This window comes from Haliotis rufescens, unplaced genomic scaffold (assembly GCF_023055435.1).
Source record: "Haliotis rufescens isolate VD_foot unplaced genomic scaffold, xgHalRufe1.0.p SCAF_6, whole genome shotgun sequence".
NCBI classification, from domain to species: domain Eukaryota; kingdom Metazoa; phylum Mollusca; class Gastropoda; order Lepetellida; family Haliotidae; genus Haliotis; species Haliotis rufescens.
Genome location: NW_025964334.1, coordinates 37,898,030 through 37,924,085, shown reverse-complemented (window position 1 = coordinate 37,924,085; position 26,056 = coordinate 37,898,030). Strand labels below are relative to the sequence as shown.

The 26,056-nt window shown below is 40.7% G+C and overlaps 1 protein-coding gene across 1 annotated transcript in view; it reads left to right on the top strand.

Annotated features, from left to right (window-relative positions):
• The first annotated feature begins 4,581 nt into the window (after positions 1-4,581).
• The window catches only part of LOC124145836, a 64,594-nt gene continuing 43,119 nt past the window's right edge, over positions 4,582-26,056 (top strand). The window contains exons 1-2 of the mRNA XM_046515788.2: positions 4,582-4,758; positions 15,451-15,499. The gene's annotated coding sequence lies outside the window, so the exon portion shown is untranslated. The remainder of the gene's footprint in view (positions 4,759-15,450; positions 15,500-26,056) is intronic.

Here is a 26,056-nt window from a genome sequence, read left to right as displayed (position 1 = left end):
CTGGGTGGTTATGACTAAAGATAGAGTAATGATAAGGAGGCGTTACGGACAGTTGCGAGTCTGATCTCGATGTGTGTATTGAGAGGCACTTCCAAGGATAGGCCGACCCACTGATCCTGACATTGTCCTCAACTGTTCTGACTTTTCCATGACAAATGAGTTGGGCCGATCGATCGATTGTTGAACCAAATTAGTTACTTTTTATGTGTTTTTGTCACTAGTTATTGTCGCTGTATTTTATAGTTATATTTTGCAATTATTTTCTCATATTTGGTACATTGACGTGAGTAGTTCTCATAAGATGCTATAATGTTTGTGAGCTCACCTGGTAATATTTTGTCTACAGTCAAACTAGATTTTGTTCTCTGTGATGAGATATGGCCTTAAAAGTTTCTTTAAAGTAAATATATCCTGTTGTAGATTTCTTGTAGGCATTATTAGGATTTGATTTATATTCAAGATATATGTTGCAGAATTATGAAACGATTGTCTCTAATCATCTACAGATAAACATCGACAGTATAATCAGTACTGATAATACAGATTTCTTACACTCACACAGCTGTTATAGCTTAACCAGACTTCACTACTACATGTGTTTTTCCCTTTCCTCTGAAAAAAACCATATATCCCCACGTGACATGTTTTGGAGCCTCACCTTTTTTTGAGCCCCTAAACAATATGTCACCACGTGCCAAAGCCCTCTGAAGATAGCAAAGTGTTTGTCACTTGCCGCAGAAGTTATGTTACGAATTAAGCTACGTTGGGGAAGATATTCAATGAGTAAGGAAAACATATTTCAAAAATTACTTTTTAATGCATATATTAATCTAACTTATTTTAATGATTGATTTTGGATCGGAACAATCATATGAACCGATAATGTATCAGCCGCTGTTTGTAAACTTCCTGCCTCTAACGTCATGTGACTGATCATCTATTTTTAACTTGGCTGTAATGGAGGGGCTCAAAATCAGGTGACGATAACAAGATGACGACTGATCGACTCGTCTCTCTTGGTGAGGCATTATCACTATAGAATTAACAAGACATGGTCATTTGACCATCCAAGTGTTAACGGAAATAGATGTTATCAAAGTTGAGACTTAATTTTACTTCCGGGATAGAATAGGTCTTCAGCAACCCATACTTGCTGTAAAAGGCGACTATGCTTGTCGTAAAAGGCGACTAAAGGGATAGGGTGGTCAGGCTCGCTTACTTGGTTGATACATGTCATCAATCCCAATTACGTGGATCGATGCTCATGATGTCAATCACTGGATTGTCTGGTCCAGACTGGATTATGTTACAGACCGCCGTCATATAGCTGGAATATTGCTGAGTGCGACATTAAACAACAAACAAACAAACAAACAAACTTAATTTTAGTGTATTGGGATTGTTATTAGACACATAATCAGAAATATTTCTTAGGCGCTCGAAAACCCATAACACGAGGATATAATAGAACAGTGTAAATCTGTATAAGTTAAGGTTACTACATGTATTTTCAATTTTAGTTTTGTATGAAATCTTTAAAAATAATCGGATACTGTCCTGTCATCTGCTTCCATGGGAATCCTATTTTCATGGTATTTTGATATCACACTGTTTTTGAGATAAAGGCGACGTGTTTGTCAAAATAAATTCTAACTGCTATATCATGCTTAGTCAGTTTGCAATTTGACCTGTAGGCAATACTGTATTCACCATAATAAGCGCATTGCAAATAAACTGAATATTGTTCTGATGTTAACTGAGACCAAAACAAGTGAATCTGTAAGCATTGCAAGGCCATTATTTCTTGCATCACAGATTTTTTCGTTTTTTCTTGTAAAGTGACAAATCAATCAAATATTTATCCTAGTTAAGATATGGCTCAGAAGTGCTTAAATTTGCTGCCAAGACAAATAAAGTTGTATGCCAGATGCCTAGAGAAGGGGGGTTGGCACCCTTGTGATTGGAAGGTTTGATCACAAGGACAGGCCTTGTGTCCTCCTCCCCTGATGACGTGAACATTGCTCATACTATTGACCTCTGGTTCTTATAATATTGTTCACAATGGCAATAAGAATAACTCTAACAAACTTAAGTTCTTGCCCCCTCAATAAAATTGTCCCCCTCCCCCCTTAATATTTTTGTACTTTTAAGCATCGTTAAGAAATTACTTCAAGTCTAAGTTAGTTTGTTTATGTGTCAGATTCTGACTTTTTGCACCTCGATCTGAGCTGCATGGAACGTAGCCAAAAGAGGTTGCGTGGCTTGTAAAATAAAGTTTATTTTTATAGATTCGTGAAGTACAAAAGAAGTAAAATATAGAGCCAAAATCCTCCCCTATCACTAAGTTTTAAAAAGGTCATGAGTAACAAGAATATTTTTGGACTGGCCTAATCAAGTCACAAACTCACAGGTATCAAATTTCACATTTGGTGCTGTGTATGTGTATTTAAATGGTTACATACTTATTAAAATTGCAAACCAGCATTTCTTCAGGGAGAGCATAAAACGTCAATTCTATTGTGTACATTACCTACGTAGGTAGACTTCAAAGTCCATTGTTACTTGGAGAACTTTGATATAAAACTGCTGTTGTGTGTCATGGACAATTCAGCATTAGAGTCAGGATTTATGTACACTTGCCACCTATGGATTTCCCAGTAGGTAATAATCTATAGCGCTGTGGACTTGGACCTATGTATTGATATGAGCAGATTTAGAAATGAAATTTCTTTCCAAGGCTGAAGGGGATTTTCATGTTATTGTTGTTGGGGCAATGCTAGGTAAATAAAGTGAGTGAGTGAGTGGTATTTTAGGCCACACAGTGTTCTCGTTTTCCGATAATTACCATTTTTTTACTGGTAAAATTAGGCCTTGATCGGTAATTCACGAGACTGCCAGTCCCTGTGGACCGGCAAATAAAGTACTTAGAAATCTTTGTTGTTGAACAAAAAATTGGCGATATTCATATAAGTACATTTTTCGAACAAAGTCAGCTTCCCCTTGTCTATTTCTAGGTTAAATATCCAGTTGTAGCGACTTCGTCTTAAAATATTAAAAAACAAAGAGAAAATTGTGACTGAGTTTGTGTGAATGACATATAGATCTAACTAAGTTACTTCAGAGATGACATCTTTGCACTGAACATGGAGTTGAAAGAATTAAAACCAAATAATTTTCATACGTTTTGGGGGACTGGCAAAAATTAGGGGGGACTGGTAATTTTTAGAGTTATCAGTCCACAAGGACTGGCAGTTTCAAAAGCCAGGGCGAACACTGGCCACATTACTTTTGTGGATCTTGGTAGAATGTGTCCCCAGCACCCCATTGTTAATTGTAATAGGTGATTAAATGGAGAACTGTTGTGTTCCTAGACAACTATGCAGGTCGTAAGGCAACAGACTTGGTGGTCAGTCTCGATGACTTGCTTGATGGTGTTTCAACCTACACTGGCATGGATTCCTCCTCTGACCTTGCTCATGCTATCAATCACTTGATTGTCTGGTGCAGACGCGATTGTTGACAGGCCGCCATTATATAGCTGAGTATTGCTGAGTGAAGCATTAACCACACACACGCATTCACTCACTCACTCTGGTAGTCAGGCTGAGTGACTTGGTTGATGCCTGTCATTGTATCCTAATTGCATAGATTGATGTTTATGATGTCAATCACTGGATTGTCTGGTCCAGACATGATTATTTGCAGACCACCGTCGTATACCTGGAATATTGCTAAGTGCAATGTTAAACAACAAACAAATGAATTAAGCTGTTGATAATACATGTTTTGAGCATGCCTTCTTCTTGTGCATTTTGGTTTTGTAAGCGATTTATTTTATTTTTATTATCAATACCGTATTGGACGTAATAATCACCCCACTCTAATAAGCGCCCACGGCGATATTTGCTTATATATTGGCTAGTGAACAATCCCAATTAGCACCCTTCCAATTGATCTATGTACACAAGACTTATTTATTCGCGTGTAATACGCACTCGTGTGTTATATGCACCCTTAATTATGGGCAATTAAATTCTGGAAAAATATATCTGTCGTATGTAAGTATTTCAGTCTGCAGCGGTAGAAACTAACATTTTTGGTCCACTAGTCCTTATAATGATAATGTATAGCAAAACCCCTAAAAATGGAAAATATCTACTAGTCCTTATGATACTTTAACTATTGGGCAGATTTGCAAGGACAATAGGACTAGTGCCAATTTCTAACCCTGGGCTGTCAGCATAAACCACAAAATTTATCTTTCGCCCTAATTTTGACGGCGCCCTGGGCTCCTATTACTTCTAATACAGTAATAATAATATTATTTTCCATGTATTACTATTACTACTAGGCAAGAAAATCATACAAAGTCCTGTCCAGTTGTTTCTATATCAGTCCAACACATCTGACGGCTGGCCACACTGGTCATTCCGAAGTTCCCCCTGTGTTTATAGTTCCATTATAAACGATCAGTTTGACACTTCAATGTATTATCTTTGTCCCAGTACAGACCACATGGCAAGAGCTAGCTCACATGGGTAGCTTGAACAACCAGACAAAGACCCTGGCATCATGCCAAGTTTGACTTTGTTGTGATCATTTCGGAGTCTCCCAGCTGATTGTCAAGTGTAAATGTATGTTACTGTTTACTGCAGTGCGTCTATACACACTGATTCTACCTTCATTTCAAAGCAAGTTTGAAAAAATAACTGTTAGAAGTCAGCATATTGAGGTTGAAGTAGTTTGTCACAATGAAAGGTAAGATATAGCTGTCAATAATGTAGTATGACTGACATTTATGTTGTTCATTTCAGCCAGGGTGTGGTATTACGTGGTATAGACCCTATGATCCTACCCTATGATCCTACCCTATGATCCTACCCTATGATCCTACCCTGTGATCCTACCCTATGATCCTACCCTATGATCCTACCCTATGATCCTACCCTATGATCCTACCCTGTGATCCTACCCTATGATCCTACCCTGTGATCCTACCCTATGATCCTACCCTATGATCCTACCCTGTGATCCTACCCTGTGAACCTACCCTGTGATCCTACCCTGTGATCCTACCCTATGATCCTACCCTATGATCCTACCCTATGATCCTACCCTATGATAGTGTATAATATAACTGTTCTCAGACGTACATATTTTAGGGTTGAACTAATATTCTATTCTCAATGGTCTCAAACAGAATACACAAATTTGAGGGATTTCATGAGTAAGATGCCAGGCAACAGGAAGTATACCCATGTTTGATGGGGGCTGAAAATGAAACAATCAAGAAATGGTTATTTGATGGTGATGTATTTGTTACAGGTATAACAATTTTGGACCTTAGGTTTCGGTGAAGGCTGTCAGACTAGCAACATTTTGATATTGTTTGTATTTTTTTGGTCAAATCCAATTTTTGAGTTTATACTTTCTTTTTCAACAATTTGTCTTGTTAGTATCAATTTCAACTAAAACATTCTTCACTTACAGATTTCTTGACTTATGAGTGAGGCCAAGGGGGAAATTGTTATGATATTCATAAATAAAGCATTCCAGAAGATGATATACATATACATGCTTTTCAAAAATATGTTATGTTCTTGTCAAAACTAATCATCGTGTTAAATCAATTGTTATCACTGACCTGCCCAAAGCTCCTCTGGTATGTCTCATATATTCTCAACAAGTGTTCACCATTGGTATTTTGGTTTCTTTGTTGAACTAACTATATGATGTCAGCCAGAGTTCACAGTGTCCCAACAGTGATCAATATTGCCACTGATACATGCGACAGTTTGGGTATGACATTGAACGTATAGTGGCAGTAGAACTGATCAAACCGTCAAGTTGCAATGTTCAGGGTTGATTGTTTTTACACAGAGTTGATCACTGCTTGCCTTTGTTTCTTAAACGGGGGTACCTTGTCCCATCACTGGTATTTCATTTTGATTTGAATGGTGGATGAGAAATGTGAGGAACCAGCCAAACTACACAATGGTTTGTCAGACTTTGTAGATATCATCTGATATAACTTAGGTTTAATCATGGTAATAGACTTGGTGTTTAGCAAGAAAATTTGGACTTTTCTAACCAATGGTAAGATTTATTTATTTCATTTAGAATCTTTTGTTTTGTGCTTCCTTTTGGACTGTTTTATCTGCATTTGAACCTTGCATTTCCATGGCATTCTGAGTTGCATAAGACCATGTTTTAGTGCAGACATTTTGACTTGTATAGGCATTTCAGTTATCCTAAATTAGTGTTGCAAGCTTAACTGAACTGACACGAAATCTTGAGTAAAAAGTACTGGTGGATAGGCTGTCTCCAAATTACCATAAGGTCCATAGCAAGGAACACCACTTGGTCTGTCTGTTTTACTGTATTAAACAGAAAAGTTGAAAGTAGAATGTTATAATTGTACTATAGACGGCATGATATGGAATATTTTATTAGAAGATGAAACAGGAACTGGTATATTTTATCAGAGTTAAGTTAAGTTTTTATCAAATATAAATGAGTAGTCTAGTATTTTAATATGATGTTCCTATAAAAATGCACCTAATGCCTCTCATCTTTGTAGACTTACAAATAATTGGAACAGTCCTGTCATTAGCAATAGAAGGGAGCCTACACATATATACACCTGTGTTGTGTGTAATATGCACATGTACATATCAGATTGGCACGGTGCCAGCTTGGTGTGCCATGTCGGACACAAGGAACCAGAGCACTGGAAGGTGTTGACACTGAAACTCACCTGCGTAGTTTCACATGTGCCATCTTGCCAACATGCACCTGGCTCAAGTCGTACGTTTCTACAATGAAACATGTTAAAGTGACAAGGATAGGTCCAGGCGCAGATTATGCTGAAAGCACAGGTAATATGGGAGGATATAGGATAATAGGCAATTCTGATCTTTTGCATTGATATATTGTCATGGTTTGATCTTGGGGTTCACAGAGGCTGATATTTGGCCCCAAATTTACAACAAATGTCTAAAAATTAAAAAGCAGGTTATTATAATCATAACTACCCATAACTGCACATAATAGTCAAAATTGTTTTTTCTCAAATTCTGGTCGGCCCAGTCGTCTAAGGCGCCACAATTTGCTGTGCAGAGTTGTGTCCCCTGTGTGTCCATGAAACCTATGATCATGCTTTCGAATCCTGGTTTGTACCTATTATGTTTCATATCCGTGTTCGTGTGTTTCACATCTCAGACCTGCATCACTTCAAGCTTTCCTCCCACATTAAACTGAAATGCTGTGATATAAATGGATTATTGTTCAAAGCGGCCTTAAGCCAAATGCACTCACTCACTCACTCCAAAATACGGGGCGGTGGGGTAGCCTAGTGGTTTAAGCGTTGGCTCGTCTCGCCAAAGACCCGGGTTGATTCCCCACATGGGTACAATGTGTGAAGACCATTTTCTGGTGTCCCCTGCCGTGATATTGCTGGAATATTGCTGAAATCATCGTGAAACCATACTCACTCACTCACTCCCAAATACAGTATCCCCTAGAGGGGATGGGGTGCATTATGCCCGTGTGCACACTATACTCTATTACAGGATCGGTTGGTCAGGCTCGCTGACTTGGTTGATGCATGTTATCTTATCCCATTTGCATGGATTGATGCTCATGATGTCAATCACTGGATTGTCTGTTTGATTGTTTACAGACTGACATCATATAGCTGGAATATTTCTGAGTGCGGCGTTAAACAACAAACAATTAAACTGTAGAACATTATTGCTTTAAATACAATATTATAATACCTCTGAACCTAGGAATATAATAATGGAAATATTCCAGTTTTTTTTTGTGTGTGTTTTTTTCTAAGTTTGCCTGGAACAAGCACTAAGTTGAAAAATATTACTTAAATCTGTGATTTTATATCACACTAATGTGCATATATGTAGATGTGTATCTCAGGTGTAATTGATGACTGTGCAGTAATAACAAACAACATTCATTCAGTTATATAACAAAAAGACAACAAACATGATGTGACATAAACATATTAAGGAAGTATTCTTGGTCTTTATTGTTATCACTGGCACAGTGTGAAGGTGTTTTGTAATCCTAAATCACACTGTTACCTGCCTTGTTCCCTGTTGTTATAACTGTTCAGCTAGAGGCTTCATGGCCTGGCCCAGTGCCACCTTTGTCAGCATTTATAGTGTTCCAGTCAGCTGGATGCACTTGACCTCACAGGAGTAACAGAGGGGGAGGGTGGAGGGGGTAAAGGGGGGAGAGGGGCTACAACCATTGGTTGTAAATGCGTACTCATATACACATTTGTCTTTGCTTTGAATATAATCATATCAACTGTTGTTCCACACAGGTTTCTTGGTTTGACGTTTCAAGTAAACCTTTGTTCAAATACTTGTGATCTTAATTTAAGGTTGGCCTTGAAAGTTGTTGATGTCAAATAGGCAGCGTTTGATATGAGGTCATAGAAAATATGAAATACCTATAAACAACTGGTTGTAGTCTGGCAAGGTTCTTCTGCAGCATCTGGGCAGAATGGGGCCTCAGTTCCCAATACTTGACACTGGAGATACAGTTGTAGTCTGGCAAGGATCATCTGTAGTATCTGGGCAGAATGGATCCTCAGTTCCCCATACATGACACTGGAGATACAGTTGTAGCCTGGCAAGGATCATCTGTAGTATCTGGGTGTAATGGATCCTCAGTTCCCCATACATGACACTGGAGATTCAGTTGTAGCCTGGCAAGGATCATCTGCAGCATCTTGGCAGAATGGGTCCTCAGTTCCCAATACTTGACACTGGAGATACAGTTGTAGTCTGGCAAGGTTCATCTGCAGCATCTGGGCAGAATGGGGCCTCAGTTCCCAATACTTGACACAGGAGATACAGTTGTAGTCTGGCAAGGATCATCTGTAGTATCTGGGTGGAATGGATCCTCAGTTCCCCATACATGACACTGGAGATACAGTTGTAGTCTGGCAAGGATCATCTGTAGTATCTGGGCAGAATGGGTCCTCAGTTCCCAATACTTGACACAGGAGATACAGTTGTAGTCTGGCAAGGATCATCTGTAGTATCTGGGTGGAATGGATCCTCAGTTCCCCATACATGACACTGGAGATACAGTTGTAGTCTGGCAAGGATCATCTGTAGTATCTGGGCAGAATGGGTCCTCAGTTCCCAATACATGACACTGGAGATACAGTTGTAGTCTGGCAAGGATCATCTGTAGTATCTGGGTGTAATGGGTCCTCAGTTCCCAATACCTGGCACTGGAGATACAGTTGTAGTCTGGCAAGGATCATCTGCAGCATCTGGGCAGAATGGGGCCTCAGTTCCCAATACCTGGCACTGGAGATACAGTTGTAGTCTGGCAAGGATCATCTGCAGTATCTGGATGGAATGGGTCCTCAGTTCCCAATACCTGGCACTGGTGATACAGTTGTAGTCTAGCAAGGATCATCTGCAGCATCTGGGCAGAATGGGGCCTCAGTTCCCAATACCTGGCACTGGAGATACAGTTGTAGTCTAGCAAGGATCATCTGCAGCATCTGGGCAGAATGGGGCCTCAGTTCCCAATACCTGGCACTGGAGATACAGTTGTAGTCTGGCAAGGTTCATCTGCAGCATCTGGGCAGAATGGGGCCTCAGTTCCCAATACTTGACACTGGAGATACAGTTGTAGTCTGGCAAGGATCATCTGCAGTATCTGGGTGGAATGGGTCCTCAGTTCCCAATACTTGACACTGGAGATACAGTTGTAGTCTGGCAAGGATCATCTGCAGTATCTGGATGGAATGGGTCCTCAGTTCCCAATACCTGGCACTGGTGATACAGTTGTAGTCTAGCAAGGATCATCTGCAGCATCTGGGCAGAATGGGTCCTCAGTTCCCAATACCTGGCACTGGAGATACTGTTGTAGTCTGGCAAGGATCATCTGCAGCATCTGGGCAGAATGGGGCCTCAGTTCCCAATACCTGGCACTGGAGATACAGTTGTAGTCTGGCAAGGTTCATCTGCAGCATCTGGGCAGAATGGGGCCTCAGTTCCCAATACTTGACACTGGAGATACAGTTGTAGTCTGGCAAGGATCATCTGTAGTATCTGGGCAGAATGGATCCTCAGTTCCCCATACATGACACTGGAGATACAGTTGTAGTCTGGCAAGGATCATCTGTAGTATCTGGGCAGAATGGGTCCTCAGTTCCCAATACTTGACACTGGAGATACAGTTGTAGTCTGGCAAGGATCATCTGTAGTGTCTGGGTGTAATGGATCCTCAGTTCCCAATACTTGACACTGGGGATACAGTTGTAGTCTGGCAAGGATCATCTGTAGTATCTGGGCAGAATGGGTCCTCAGTTCCCAATACCTGACACTGGAGATACAGTTGTAGTCTGGCAAGGTTCATCTGCAGCATCTGGGCAGAATGGGTCCTCAGTTCCCAATACCTGGCACTGGAGATACAGTTGTAGTCTGGCAAGGATCATCTGCAGTATCTGGGCAGAATGGGTCCTCAGTTCCCCATACATGACACTGGAGATACAGTTGTAGTCTGGCAAGGATCATCTGTAGTATCTGGGTGGAATGGGTCCTCAGTTCCCAATACTTGACACTGGAGATACAGTTGTAGTCTGGCAAGGATCATCTGCAGTATCTGGGCAGAATGGGTCCTCAGTTCCCAATACCTGACACTGGAGATACAGTTGTAGTCTGGCAAGGTTCATCTGCAGCATCTGGGCAGAATGGGTCCTCAGTTCCCAATACATGACACTGGAGATACAGTTGTAGTCTGGCAAGGATCATCTGCAGCATCCTGGCAGAATGGGTCCTCAGTTCCCCATACATGACACTGGGGATACAGTTGTAGTCTGGCAAGGATCATCTGTAGTATCTGGGCAGAATGGGGCCTCAGTTCCCAATACCTGACACTGGGGATACAGTTGTAGTCTGGCAAGGATCATCTGTAGTATCTGGGCAGAATGGGTCCTCAGTTCCCCATACATGACACTGGAGATACAGTTGTAGTCTGGCAAGGTTCATCTGCAGCATCTGGGCAGAATGGGGCCTCAGTTCCCAATACTTGACACTGGAGATACAGTTGTAGTCTGGCAAGGATCATCTGTAGTATCTGGGTGGAATGGATCCTCAGTTCCCCATACATGACACTGGAGATTCAGTTGTAGCCTGGCAAGGATCATCTGCAGCATCTGGGCAGAATGGATCCTCAGTTCCCCATACATGACACTGGAGATACAGTTGTAGTCTGGCAAGGATCATCTGTAGTATCTGGGTGGAATGGATCCTCAGTTCCCCATACATGACACTGGAGATACAGTTGTAGTCTGGCAAGGATCATCTGCAGCATCTGGGCAGAATGGGGCCTCAGTTCCCAATACTTGACACTGGAGATACAGTTGTAGTCTGGCAAGGATCATCTGTAGTATCTGGGCAGAATGGGGCCTCAGTTCCCAATACTTGACACTGGAGATACAGTTGTAGTCTGGCAAGGATCATTTGTAGTATCTGGGCAGAATGGGGCCTCAGTTCCCAATACCTGACACTGGAGATACAGTTGTAGTCTGGCAAGGATCATCTGTAGTATCTGGGCAGAATGGGGCCTCAGTTCCCCATACATGACACTGGAGATACAGTTGTAGTCTGGCAAGGATCATCTGCAGCATCTGGGCAGAATGGGTCCTCAGTTCACAATACTTGACACTGGAGATTCAGTTGTAGTCTGGCAAGGATCATCTGCAGTATCTGGGTGGAATGGATCCTCAGTTCCCCATACATGACACTGGAGATACAGTTGTAGCCTGGCAAGGATCATCTGTAGTATCTGGATGGAATGGGTCCTCAGTTCCCAATACCTGACACTAGTCAGGGCTCCAGGGCTCAGGGCCATTGAGCATTTACTCAAACATTATCATTCCCATTTGCCTATTATTTTTTAAGGCAGGGTGGGGGCGTCAGTAATTTGTTACCCTCTTGGGGCCCGTCTGTTGGGTTTTGTGAGTAGACATTTTTCAAATAGTTCTACTTCTATGCTGTCACAGGTAACTTTTAAATAGCATATGCTTGTGTGCTGCCCTTCATAACACTGATTTATGTCTAAGTTACACTTGTGTTTGGTTACTTGAAACATATTTTATTCAAAGAATTGTCATTGGGTTTGGTTAATAGTAGACATTGGAAACTAAGGACTTGTGTATTAAACAGACCTTCTCCGTTTATTTGCCGCAATAGCTTCATGGGAGTCTCTATGTTTAAATATTTGATACATATTGATTTTCTTGTCAGCCATTGATTTTTGTGTACATTACTAACATCAGTCTAGCACTAATGACAAGCACTTCACTGCTATCTAAATTGCTCAATTATTTCAACCACATCTTTTAAGATAAAAAAAACACAAATGTCAGTTTTCATCGATAAGCTATTTCAGCTGGAAGGATAATATTGTCATGATCGTTCAGTACCAGATTTGCAGGACCTGAGGCCACTCAACAAATATTTCTTATTCTCCAAATAACTCTAAACACAAAGTATCATAAACATTCTTAGCATGCTAAATTCTTTTCTGTTTCCTCATTTTGTTCCATTGGGTTATGTTATGTAATATTTTCTATTTCAAAGTCGTTTATTTTAATATTTTTGGTCCTGATGTGCATGATTTATTTTCTAATAAAGACCATATATACCTACCCTCTACTTCTTAATATCATCTCTGTGAAGATCCAGATTAGAATTGGTCTTCAGCAACCTGCGACTAACGGGATCGGGTGGTCAGGCTCATTGACTCGGTTGATGCAACTTGCATAACATGATGCTCATGATGTCCACCACTGGATTGTCTAGTCCAGACTTGATTAATTTCAGAGCACCGTCATATAGATGGAATATTGCTTAGTGCGGCATTAAACAAACAGACAAACAAACAAAGAAAGTAATCTGATTGTTTTCATTTAGAACAATTCAATTTTATTTTTTTTGCTACTTACCAAAATTGTCTTTAAAAAGTGAAGGGGAAACAAAACATTGTATTATGTAGCCTAACCTACACCGTGTCTATACATCTATGACTCCTACAGGTCTTTGACCCGGCGTTCTATTTCTGCCCTGAACCTGACCAGTTGAGACGGTTGGTCATCAAACTGTAAGCAATAGCATGCTTATGTCAGAACTGACCACTGGCTTTTGTTGTTGTGGAACAATTGTCTTTGAAGTTGTCAGTGTCCAGTGATCAGGTTGTGGCGCGACCTGGTGAAGCTCTGATAGATGGCGGCCATGAATCCGCTTTACACAGAATGGGTCATGAAAGAAACTGTTTCCAGTAACCCATGACATGGCAAGTGGCTCTATGTCAACTCAGGTGATTCAGCAGTTTCTGTGCACTTATCTCATCAAACTAGTTCCACATGGAGTCGATAAATAGTCCTTTGATGCCAATAACACTTTGTTCAGCAGCTTAAGTTGAGAATTATGTGGTGAAATTTCATAAATGTTTTCATCATATGGAATTGAAACCTTCAGGCATCAGGTAGAATGACCAGCTTTCCTTTGTTGGTGTTTTGTAGTTTTGACCTATAACAAGACATTTCTAGTTAGGCGACTAAATGGATTGGGTGGTCAGACTTGGTGACTTGGTTGATTGTATGTCGTTGGATCCTATAAATAAAGGGATCAATGCTCATAATATCAATCACTGGATTGTCTTGAACAGCCTCAATGTTTTACAGACCACTGTCACGAAGGTGGAATATTGCTGAGTGTGGCTTTAAGCAACTAACAAGCCTTGTCATTTACAGCTCAGACATTTGAAAATAACATTGGTGAAATATCATAATGTTTTTCATTCTGCGCAAGTAAAATCTGTCGGAGGGCAACTGGTAGTAGTTTTGCCCGAATGTTGGCAAAACAAAAAGGGTAATTTCTCGACTGTGGGACACGTACCATCGGAGGGGTTGCAATGAGTCCTGGGCGTGGCAGGTCTAAAACAAGGACACCAAGACAAGATCTTTCGATTACATTGATTGCACAACACAGTAGATTCAAATCTGCTCCTGTTATCTATAGAGAATTCCGTACAATAACAGAAAGGTAAATTTCAACATGTACCTTCAAAACCAGTTTCATGCAGCCCGCCTGAAAGCAAGCTGTCCCGTGAAGGTTGTCACCCTAACATATTACCATAGGCGGCAAAGATTGGGGTGGGCTAGGCAACACCAGTGACGGGCTGGGAGGTAGTGGCCTTACACCATGTTTACAGACAAATCAAGGTGTTGCCTCCGATTCACAGATGGCAGAAAACGTTGTTGGAGATGTAGCGGGCGTGGTATGCCAGGGCTACAATACTTGACCATGATCAATATGGTTGCGGTAGTGTCATGGTGTATCATACATGGCAGGTGAACTGATTTGATTATTGTGAATTTGACTGGCCCGGGATATGTTGTCGTTCCTTTCGCTAGAATTATCAGCAGAAATTTTGAACTGCAAGATGACAATGTCAGACCGCAAGGTGCCCAAATAGTCACCGATCATCTCTGACGAGAAGGCATTTGGACATTGGACTGGCCCTCTAAGTCCCCTGACATGTCCCCAATACAGCATCTGTGGGATGTTCCCATGCAGAGAGAGTAGAGACCCAGCACCCACCAATATGGCCCTACTTGTGGTAGTTCTTCAGGCAGAATGTCAGGCAATACCAAGGGCAACCAGGCACAAGTTAATCAACAGTATGCCATCAAGGTGTCGTCCACGTACCGCCCAACATGGTGCACACACCAGATATTGAATTTCATGCCTAAAATTAATTTGACAGACATTTAGCTTCATTACACCTTCACTATCATTTCATCAGTTCCCTAACTTTACGTCAGCAGTATAGCTAGGATAATGCAGCATAAAATGAGAAAGGGACAAAACTTTTTTCTTCATTTATCTTTTGATTCAAAGTGAACCTCTTTTTGAAAGTGGAACGCTGGATGTGGGCTAATGTCTTCCCCAGTGCACACAAACCATGCCACAGAGACATGTTAGATGGGAAAACCCCTAATTACTACCGGATGCCCTTGAATAATCCATGACTGTGGCCTTGATGGGTGTTGGTTTGGGCTGATGGTGATAGAGATTTCTTGGTTGAAGGTTACGCTTGAAGAGTACAATTTTCCATGCGGTCAAAAGAAATTGTATGTCATGTGGTTGACAGTTCCTGTAGACTTACTTGCAAATATTCTAAAATCCTTATGTTTTTGTCTGTTCCTATTCTTGGCTCAAATTGAAATAGTTCCAACATTATGTCTATTAAGAACAGGCCCATTTCTAGGAGTGTAATTTGTAAATGAGAACCAGGGCTTTGGATTAGGACTGTATTTTTCTGTTTGTTGTTTGACTCCACACTCAACAATATGCCAGCTATTTGACAGGCCGTTTCTTCTTGTCGCTTCAGGTCTTAGCTGCCTTAAAAGGAAACATTGATACGACATGCTGTAACCAAGGTAACTGAGTATTGTCAGTATCAATTAATGAATTATCTCCCCTGTCTATCAGTTATCTCCCCTGTGTATAGTTATCTCCCTTGTATAGATCTCCCATTGAGTCACTGATGCGCATGCTATGTACATTCAGTTAACATGGCCATGTTGGTGATATGTATATTTCTGTGTGATCAGTCATCTATTTTGCTGACCTCAGGTGACTTGTTTGAGAGATGTTGTGATAGTTCTGCTTGAGTTGCCTGTCTATGACAGTACCAGTGGGAGGTATTGCGGGCTCGCTTGGAGAAGGGACATAAACAGACCATTTGTTGACATACATACGTACTGACCGGCAACGACCAAATATGTGTCATTTGATTAGATGAATCGGGGGGGGGGGGGGGGGGAGGGCAGGGGTGGCCTAGTTGTTTAATGTGTTACTTGTTGCAGTTCAGAGGTCAAGATTATATTTTTATCTGTCAACACATGCCCACTAAAGTGATGGCTGTTTACGACATGTGTCATTGTGGACTTTGGTTCCATGTTGTACTGTTCAAAGCGTCCATAAATTCACTTTACTCACTCACTCATAATAAATCCTCAGAAGCATGTTTAGTTTCAGTAGTCAGTGTTTAGCATGGGTAGACACTGTTGGTCAAATCCAAATAGTCAGCACTTCATTTCGGACTAGTGGTTTATGTAAAATAGCTAGATTTCAGAAGAAAACAACTAGTCCCTCTGGATTTTCACTAGATACGGACTAACAGACTAATGGCCATGTCTAACCCTGTACAGATAGTAATTTTCAAATCTGTTCAAGATAAATGAATTAAAGTACAATTTGGAAAAACTGGCAGACATTTAATCACTTTCATATATGTCATGTACTTTTGATAAAAACAACAACCTTTGTTGACTCCCCCCACCAAACGCCTCCATCATCTACAGGAAAGAGTGTCTGCACCAGAGTGCGGAATGTCGGTGGTTCAATTTCCTGGGCGGTCATATCAACAGATTTAAAAGATGGTACTTGTACACCGCCGTAGATGGTCATGACATGTCATGTGTATGTTTCACTTTGTCACCATGATGTCCAGAAACAGTACTCAGTGTCTGCTCTGGCTTAAATTTTCTTGGGGTCACTTGGACCCCTTCATCATAAAATTAGGGGTCCCAAACAAAAATGGAGGGGTCCAATTTATAGCATTATAACGTAACATTAACAACAGAACACAGTGGTTGTGAAAAATAAGAAATCTTTTCGCAACTGCAAAATATCAAACCTCGGTCGTATGCAAAATTCAAAACAGGAAGTGATATACCATATAATCCACACAGCCTTTCTTACTGCGGTAAGATTCACCAATGACAGGTACTTTGTTTACCGAACTCGGTAAAGAAAATCAGCATCAATCAATCCAATGAACAACAAACATTTTGTGAATCACATATTTAATAAGTTTGTAAGCGTTCCCCACTACGATCCATTATAAATTAACTACCGCGATAAAATAGTGTATCATCCTACACGGTCGCTCGATTTCGCGGGTCACTGTTACAACGTTCTGAAGTATACCCTTGATGTGCCTGGCTATTTTTAGTTTGACACAAGGTCAGGATATTTTCGACCAATCAGCAAGCTAAATTAATTACGACTATATCCGACTTGCATAATATGTGGCACCTGATTGGCTGAAGCAAAGCTACGGACCATACCGAAAATTAATACATGCAAAACCGACAATAGATATAGGTCAAGAAACCGGTTTGGGTATTTGTCATAAAAAGGGAGAGAATAATGAAACTGGTTTGGTTTAGCAAACGGAAGTGTTAATCAACATGCTTCGCTGTCTTGTTTTGCAACAAATACCTTTACGCAAAGACGTACGATAACAGTGTCAATTCGATATGAAATTAATATAGCTCCAGTCACTGCGTCCACGAGACCCACACATGTTACGCAGGTGCGTTCAAACTTATTTTTGTGCGTCCAAGACGCAAAAACGCGCTCTTCAGCCAACACTGAGTACTTCATATCGATAACTGATTGACTTGAAAAGCTCTTCCATAACATGATGAGTCACTGAAAAATTATTTGAAAATACTGACTAATAGGAGACATGTTCTAGTGGCTGGCAACTTGCCTTTGTTCTTTCCTACACATGGGGCAAAGGCAAAGACTTGCTTATGTTCAAATATTAAAACAGCACTGTCGGTCAGCGTCTAACATTATTTAGACTTTCCTACTCATTAGTGTTGTGTGGTGATGTCCAAAACAGACGTGTGTTTAAATTAGTGCTGTGTATTAGAAAAGAAATTATATTGCAATATATTGCGATATAGGTATCTGTATTGCGATACATATTTTTTTAGTTTGACAGTGTTGACACTGTTTGTACATGCAGATCCTGTTTTCTACATGCAAAACTAATCACTTTCGCTTTCCTCCGTTTGTCAATCAATTTAGAAGGCAAACATAATTTGTGACTGAACTTCTGTGTAGACTTTTGGTTGAACGACCCAAATAATAACAGACCTATGGAAATACGTATAGTATGAAAAGCGTATTGCAGTATTTTGGTTCTACCACGCAGTCCTCGTTTAGATGAACAAAGTCTTTCATGGTGAAGTGTATCCCGTGGGCCCAAAAGGGGCCTTATCATGCCTTGACTTTTAAGTTGACAAGGTTTCTCAGCAGTTTCCATTGCTGTCATTCATGTCACCAGTTTAAGTGTCACAGCTTCTTACAGTCTTGCAGTAACCACTACCTTTGTGAGTGTTTTGGTTGAGGGATCACCAAGCACTGTTACACTCCACCTTGCCAGGTTGTATAGGGTGCATGTCCCCGTGTTGTACAGGGGATCACACGGAGGGGAGGGACGTGGTATGAATCATGTGTAGCTGTGTGGAGTACACAAGGACACTCAGTAAGTCTGTGATTGTAGGAAGATTTTGTTTTATGTTTCAGTTTTGGTTTTACATGAGTTGAGATTTCTTTAGTGTTTCCTGTTTATCATTCATCCCTGGAATATTGTCATAAACAGTGTCAAATATCCCTCACTTGATCTCTCTGTCCTGCTATCTGACTGGTGTTTCCATATTGGTTCAAACTACTTTGTCCTCTTTCTCGGCCAGACCTCCATCTGTTGATGCCTGTTTCTTGATAACAGAACAACAGCTGCTTGAGTTTGGTAGAGTGAGGACTCTCATTATTTAAAGGAAACGGAACTGTATGCTGGGCAAACAAGATCATATGTTATTGAAGTGATGTATCAGAGCTGTAATCTGTTAATGATTGTTTTATCTTCAGGGGCTTGGGAACATACATATCCATTTTGACTTTTATTACATCACATTTTCCTTTGTGGATGTTGAACGAAAGGGTACACCCAAAACAGTTATTGGCTAAAAATAGAACACCAGGTTTTTGTCAGTTTAGATAGTACACAGAACCCATGACTCAGAGGAAGTTTTAAGAAAAAAGAATCTACTTGGCAGCAGGACCAACTAGTCTTGAAAAGAACAATCCCTCCCAAATGTCTTACCGCCCCACTACCACTATGCACAATGTGTGAGTACAGACTATGGACACGCTCACTGGGCAAGTGACTTTAAGTCATTTCAGGTCTTTTCTTGGTTTGCCATATGACCAAATAACCAACAGATAGAACCCATGATGTCTTCAACAAATGATGTCTAAGCACAGAAAGAGTTCCAAAGCAGCTTTTATTAGAACTTCCAAACTCCACTTCATGACATCTTGACCTTGCTGTTGGTGTACATGGCAAAGGGAAAAATCGTCACTGTGAGGAGCTACAGGAAATATATGTGCATATAATGCAATGTCATTTTTGTTAAGAGCTGACTTCAGTGACTAAGTTGGGTCTGTGTATTTATCGTTCCGAGTGCAAATTGCAGCTTTTAGGCATGTTGTGTATTTAAGATCATATTACGTACAACTTCCATTCGAGGGTGAATATTCAGTTTACATGCACTCCGGACACATACAGGTTGTATAAGGTTGTAAGAATTTCAAGCAGCTCTTGAGTTGGTTAATATGATCCAGAAATGCCAGACATAATGTGATGTCTGTTTGACATGCAAGTCTTGCCCCAGACAGATGATTCATGGTATTTACTGTTTTGTTGTAAATTAAGAAGCCATTGTTAAACCTGTGTTGTGATGAAATATGCAGGAAACACTGGATTACAGGCATGAGATGCTTGATACAAAAACCTGGATGTGTTACCAGGTCTTGGACAGATGGTATTGGAGAATAAGTGAAATATTAATGAGTGGTTGATTGTTGAGACACTGGAGACAAGCATATCATTTTCAGGATAAATGGGAATTTTAGAATATAATCTTTACAATATGGGATTTGTCTGGTTTGGGTTGTAATTTTGTAGGAATTACCTAAGATGCAAATAAGGCCAGAACAATTGTTATTCTTGTTTTGATCTATGCTGCTGCTTTGAATTTAAAATATAAAACTAAGAAAACTGAGGATAAATGATGTGGTTGTTTCCTCATAAGCCTATTTTGACCATCTTTTTCAGACTTTTTATAACAACTTTTTTTTCCACTAGTTTTTTTTAAAAAGATATTCCTTAGAAACAACTGATAATTTTTTTTTGTTTACCTACAGCAATTTGACAAACGTTAAGAAAATCTTTAAAACAAGGAAAAACGGAAAATTTCCAGGGGTGCCTAAACAAGTAGCAATAATTAGATCAGATATCGTTATATGTTCTTTTGCGGTAGAAACAATTCTATTTCCCCAATGTTTACAAAAGTTATTTTCTAAATCTCCTCATTGATCGTTGCACCACAGGACATACCACACACCCGCCATAGCTGGGATCCAGATGGCAGTGGTAAAAAACCCTGATTGGCTTGCATGCTTTGATTAAATCTTAATGTGAGTAATTGGGAAGAAACAATGATTGATTTTTCTCTGGTTGACGGTGTGATGAGGCATATGTGCACTCTGCTGCAGGTAGGGTCACCTACTACTCACGGCCAACTAGGCTTCACTGTGCACACATCTCATCTCACAGGTCAGTCCCTTGTTGTGCTTCCAGTAATCATGTGCGTTGATTTCAAGTATTTAGATTTACTGTATTTAGTAGGGCTGGGATGGGTAACTTGGGTACTCGGGTCAGACAGGTACTGAGAAGGACCCGGGTACCCACAGACTACCCGAACCCGTGGTTGGTCATGTGACATAGTATTGTTTAATGACAAAAATGATCTTGAACTATATCAAGTCACTAATGTTGGCATTTCTTTCTGACTATGCACCCACACGTTTATATGTTTGAATAAAGATAAAACTTCAGTCAACTTCAGTGTATGCATGACCAGATCGTTTTATGTGGGTACCTAAATACATTTTCTCCAGGGCTACAGTCAAACTATTCCCAATCGGACAGTTTGCACCTCCCTCTTGAGACCTACAGTGACCCGGGTAGGGTCGGGTAATAGGTGGGTGGGTACCCGGGTAGGGTCAGGTAATAGGTGGGTGGGTACCTGGGTAGGGTCAGGTAATAGGTGGGCGGGTACCCGGGTAGGGTCAGGTAATAGGTGGGTGGGTACCCGCGGAAGTAAATATGGACTCGTCCCAGCCCTAGTATTTAGAGTACCGTTCCTTGTCTTCATGTCTTTTTCTTTCTTTCTTTTTCTAAACTTGCTCTATTTTTCAAAAAGAACAGTTCCAAACAAAAAAACATCTTGAATGCAATGTTAAACCCTATTTCACCTCACCTCACCTAAACAAAGGGATAAAGTCTAAGCCGTTGATCACAATGGGCTCACTTCTGACATGAGGCTGTCACGTATCACAGAACTGAATCACTCTCACAGGCAAAGCTCATGTTGTCAATCACAGGTTTGTCTGGTCCAGATTCAGTTGTACCTACCTCTTGAGACCTACAGCGGGTACCTGGGTCGGGTCGGGGAATAGTGGGGTGGGTAACCGGGCTGTAAATTTGGACTCGGCCCAGCCCTCGTTTGTTCTATGCCACAGCTAACCAGGATTCAACACAACATATTTCCTCATATTGACTGATGTGTGTCCTTGAACAGCTTCCTTGTCTAGCCTTGATGTTAGTGCTCATCCCTGGAGGAGAACAGTGCTGGCAACATGGAAGTCCCAGTCAGATACTGGAAAGTGTGTTCTTGTATGGTGGCTTTAACAAGCTTGTATACAAGGGAGAGAACTGTCCAGTTTTCACCACCTGTTCATTAAGGAGTGACATATCTAACACATGCAGTATTTCTGCAGATTTATGAAAAACAATCTCAAATTAACTTTCACAGATTAGGCTCCACTTTTTAAAAGTACCATTTTAATATTTTCTAAACAAATTGCCAGTATCTTTTATTATGGGGAAGATCTTCCACAACACAACAAGTCCTTAGAACCTGATGCTTTTGATGGGCGTAACAACGCTAATTGTTATATGCTCCCCCATGATGTGGGTCATTTGTGCTGTTATAAACACTGAGTGGCCTGGCCCTGGTCCTTATGGCTGTCATGTTCATGGTGATCTTCATGTCCTGCTTCTCTTGCCCGGAGAGCAGAAGATCAAGGGCCGTGTCATAGCAAAAGCCTTTAAAAGATGGTACTTGTTGTTACCCTGTCTGGCGCTCGGCATTAAGGGGCTAAAACAAGGACTTGTCAGCTCGGAGTCAGTATACTGTGTCTGAGTGATGATTCATGTTAAACTGTGGCATCAATCGGCACCAGTCCCCACTAGTAGAAGCAGACACACACACACACACCCACAGACACAGACAGACAGACAGACAGACACACATCTCTCTCTCACACACACACACACGCACACGCACACACACACCTCACACATCTCACCCCATTTCACCTTGCCAGATAAATTTCTCAGCGTGGAATAAATCTTGTGGTATAAAACCTAACACTGGCCTCATAAAACCCCATGTACCCCTCGTGGTCCTGCTACAACTTATAATATAACACTAAGGGAGCGTCCATTTTAATTGTGGTGGTGGTGGGGGTGGGGCGGGGGGGGGGGTGGGGCGGTGGGGCGGTGGGGATATATTTTGGAGAACAATCTATTTCTCTTCCACATGTATCCCAAAAAATAACGGTATTTATTTACTGAGCACATCAAACAAACTATTCATATAAAAAATCTTTCTTTTCCAGTCACCCCCCCACTCCCCAAACCCAACCCCCCCACTCCCCAACCCCACCCCCCACCCCCCACCCCCTGCACCCATACTGAAAGCAACCGGTCCAGTAATAAATTAAACATAAAAATATTTATTTTTATTTTGTCTCCCGCTGGTAATATAGACCTTTTAGACAATAATTTTTTTTATAAATTCCTTGTCTACATTACTATCAGTGATACAAGAAGCCAGCTGCAGTTTTAACTCCATGGCAGAATGACTAACATATAAATAAATAAATAAATGATTGACATAGCTATTTATTTTTATTATGACCGACCTTGTGTGGAACAGCTGGAACAAATCCTAGAAACATGAAATTAATTCAGAGTGGCCTTATAATTAATCTGTCATGCCATGACACATTAAATGTAGCTATATGAAAGAATGGGGTGTTCTTTAACTTCTTTAAAGTTGTGTATATTTTGGAAACACGATATGCCAATGGACGAGATACTTCCATAGCCATTGTGATGAAAGGTGAAGGGCAAGGGGATTCCCCCAAGTTCTAAGATGTCAAGTGACAGGTAAAACCACACTGAAGCAAGTTGAAACGAGACCCACTTTAATCCCACCACCAAGTGACCGCTAATCATCCCAAGTACAATACCCCTGGTCTGGTCATTTCTCACTGACCTATTCTGATACCTCCCCCACCAGTGACCACGTAATCCTGTCTTTTGTTCAGGCCGGCACATCCAATGATGTCAGCCGGATGAATAGTTAATACCATTGGCTGACCCTTTGACTGTCTCATTTTTCGGGTAATGGAGATTTTTTGTTGACAAGTCTTGACTGGTCGGAGATACTGCTGGGTTGATAGGTGGAGGTATTTTTTGTCCCATCGTTCACATGGTCGGCTCACGTTTGATAATGGGTAAGTTGAAAACGGACACTCAGCTTTAATGTTTTAGGGCCTTTCTCAAAAGTTGTCTGGACTTTTTTTAATGTTAAGTTTACATGTATACTCGGTGTAATTATTGCAGGGTCATGGAGATAATAGGGGATAAAAGTATTTAAAAGTATTTAAAAAAACCTTTGCTTATTCTACTTCCAAGAGGGCTGTTCAGTTGCATCTGGAATGTATCACTTTGTACCCAGATCGACAGTTACTTGTCATGTATTGCATATGCATAGGCTAAACCACTGGTTGCGTTCAGGCGTGTGGTATGGGTAGCTTTTGCCATCACCTTCAATCTTGCACTTTTCATTGTTTTTAATAGTCCTCGTCATTTTCCCGATTTAATAAAATACTGAATCAGTGTGACATAGGCATAAATGTCCTTCAGCTGTTAATCACATTGTCAACATACTCAGACCCTTCAATAATGACGCTGAGTATGTTACTGGTGAGTGAGTGAGTGAGTGAGTGAGTGAGTGAGTTTGTTCAACTCTGCTTTAAGTAGTTTGAGTTATAAGCGTCAGTTTGAGGTTGGAGTCCAATGTGACGAAGGTTGTTCAGATGTTTACCACTATGGAGAAACCCACAGTCACAGGGATGAGGCTCAAGCACCGGGGACCATAAGTAATGGAGAAATCATGAGAATCTGTTGATTCTACTTCCAGAATCAACATAGTCGAGTGATTTCATCGACTTGAACCATGTTATATATACAGGGTTTTACACGATGCATAAATGTGCGTCCAGTACGCACAAATATAGAGAACGGATGCAGAAAAATATATATCCTGTGTCCCTCTGGACGCACAATTATGTTCATAAAACCTACAGCGTCCACATGATTCATTCCAGGCTCTGAAGTAATTATCACAATGAACGGTACACTACATCATTTCATTACTTTACAGGACCCTCATTTTGCCTGCAATGACCCTTACAATTTATTATAGGGGGACACCCACTTTTGTAAGACAAGGAAAAACCCTGTGTATATATATACACAGATATGTATGTATATGTAATTTCTTTATCATTTGCATATTGACCTGGAGTTGCGTCAGTTTTACTTATAAATACACGTTCTGAATGGCCATACGTTCTAGATGAACTGCTAATTGTGGAATGAGAAAGAATATACACTTGTGCTCTTGTAGCTATTGAAACGCTGTCTATTCAACAAAAGTTATCCAGTGGCAACACACCTAAGTTATCAACCCTCAGGAAACAAGTACTGCCGGTATGTGACCTATTATTGACAGATTGTGAAGTATTAAGAAGCAGCCAAAGGCTAAATCTGTACCATAAGCTTCAGTCTCACACCTGGGTATCACACCTGGGTATCACTACTGGGTATGAGACTCGCTCAGTGTGTCACACCTCATTAGGACCTTAAGGCCTCGCCCAACATTCCCTTGTTTTCTGAAACTTGACTAACCCATAGTTTCAGTTTTAACCTTAATATTATTAGTAAGTGAGTGAGTATGGCTTTATGCCTGTTGTTAGTAATATTCCAGCCATATTACAGCAGGGGAATCTATTCCCAGGTGTGACGAGTGAACGCTTTGACCACAAGGCTACCCCACCGCACCCTTAATATTCTTATGGTAGGTTAACAAGATAACCATTTATTTTGGTTATCTGTGTAACAAAGTGCAATAAATTAAGATAAAAGGACATATGAATGTCTCATGATCACGATTTTAATTAAACCAAATATACCCAAAACAGACTTATTTAGACTCAGAGTTGGGGGGTGATGGAGATCTGTATACCCAGAACAGACTTATTCAGACTCAGAGTTGGGGGGTGAGGGAGATCTGATGACCTATTTCTTATTCGTTATATTTATGAACATATCTTAATAATACAAATTTAGTATCTTTGCTTCATGTCTGTGGGGTCCAATGATTTTCAAAAGGTCAGGCAGCATCCCTTAATGTTATCCTGCAGAAAACGGTTGTTTTTTATGTAACTTATGCAATTGTTTTCGCAGGATCCATGTTATTTTTTTTGAACTAGAGATCCAAAATTGACCCAAGTATGCCGATGTATCAAGACTGTACTTCACTTTCTAAACTGTATATTCAAATGATAGCTATATGATAAATTTCTATTGCAATACTATTGTTTTAGTGTATCCATGTCAGTGTGGTTTGACTGTACCTTTGACCAGTGTGTCGACAAAACAATAACAATGAGACACATGTGTGACCCAGTACAATCCCCGATCACGATCACGCTGGTGTAGTGCTGGTGACGTGAGGCAGTCTGGTGAGCTATAAGCAGGATACACATAACATCACTGATCGGCATGATATGTCTTAACGTGGTTTTGATGTTCCTAATGTTTCTACCAGCTTGTCAACTACACAAGTTACAGATATACATGTACCTAGAACAACCTCACCCATGCATTGTAAGTCTTATCTGGTATCCTGGCTCGTCTGGATCTGGGTTCACTA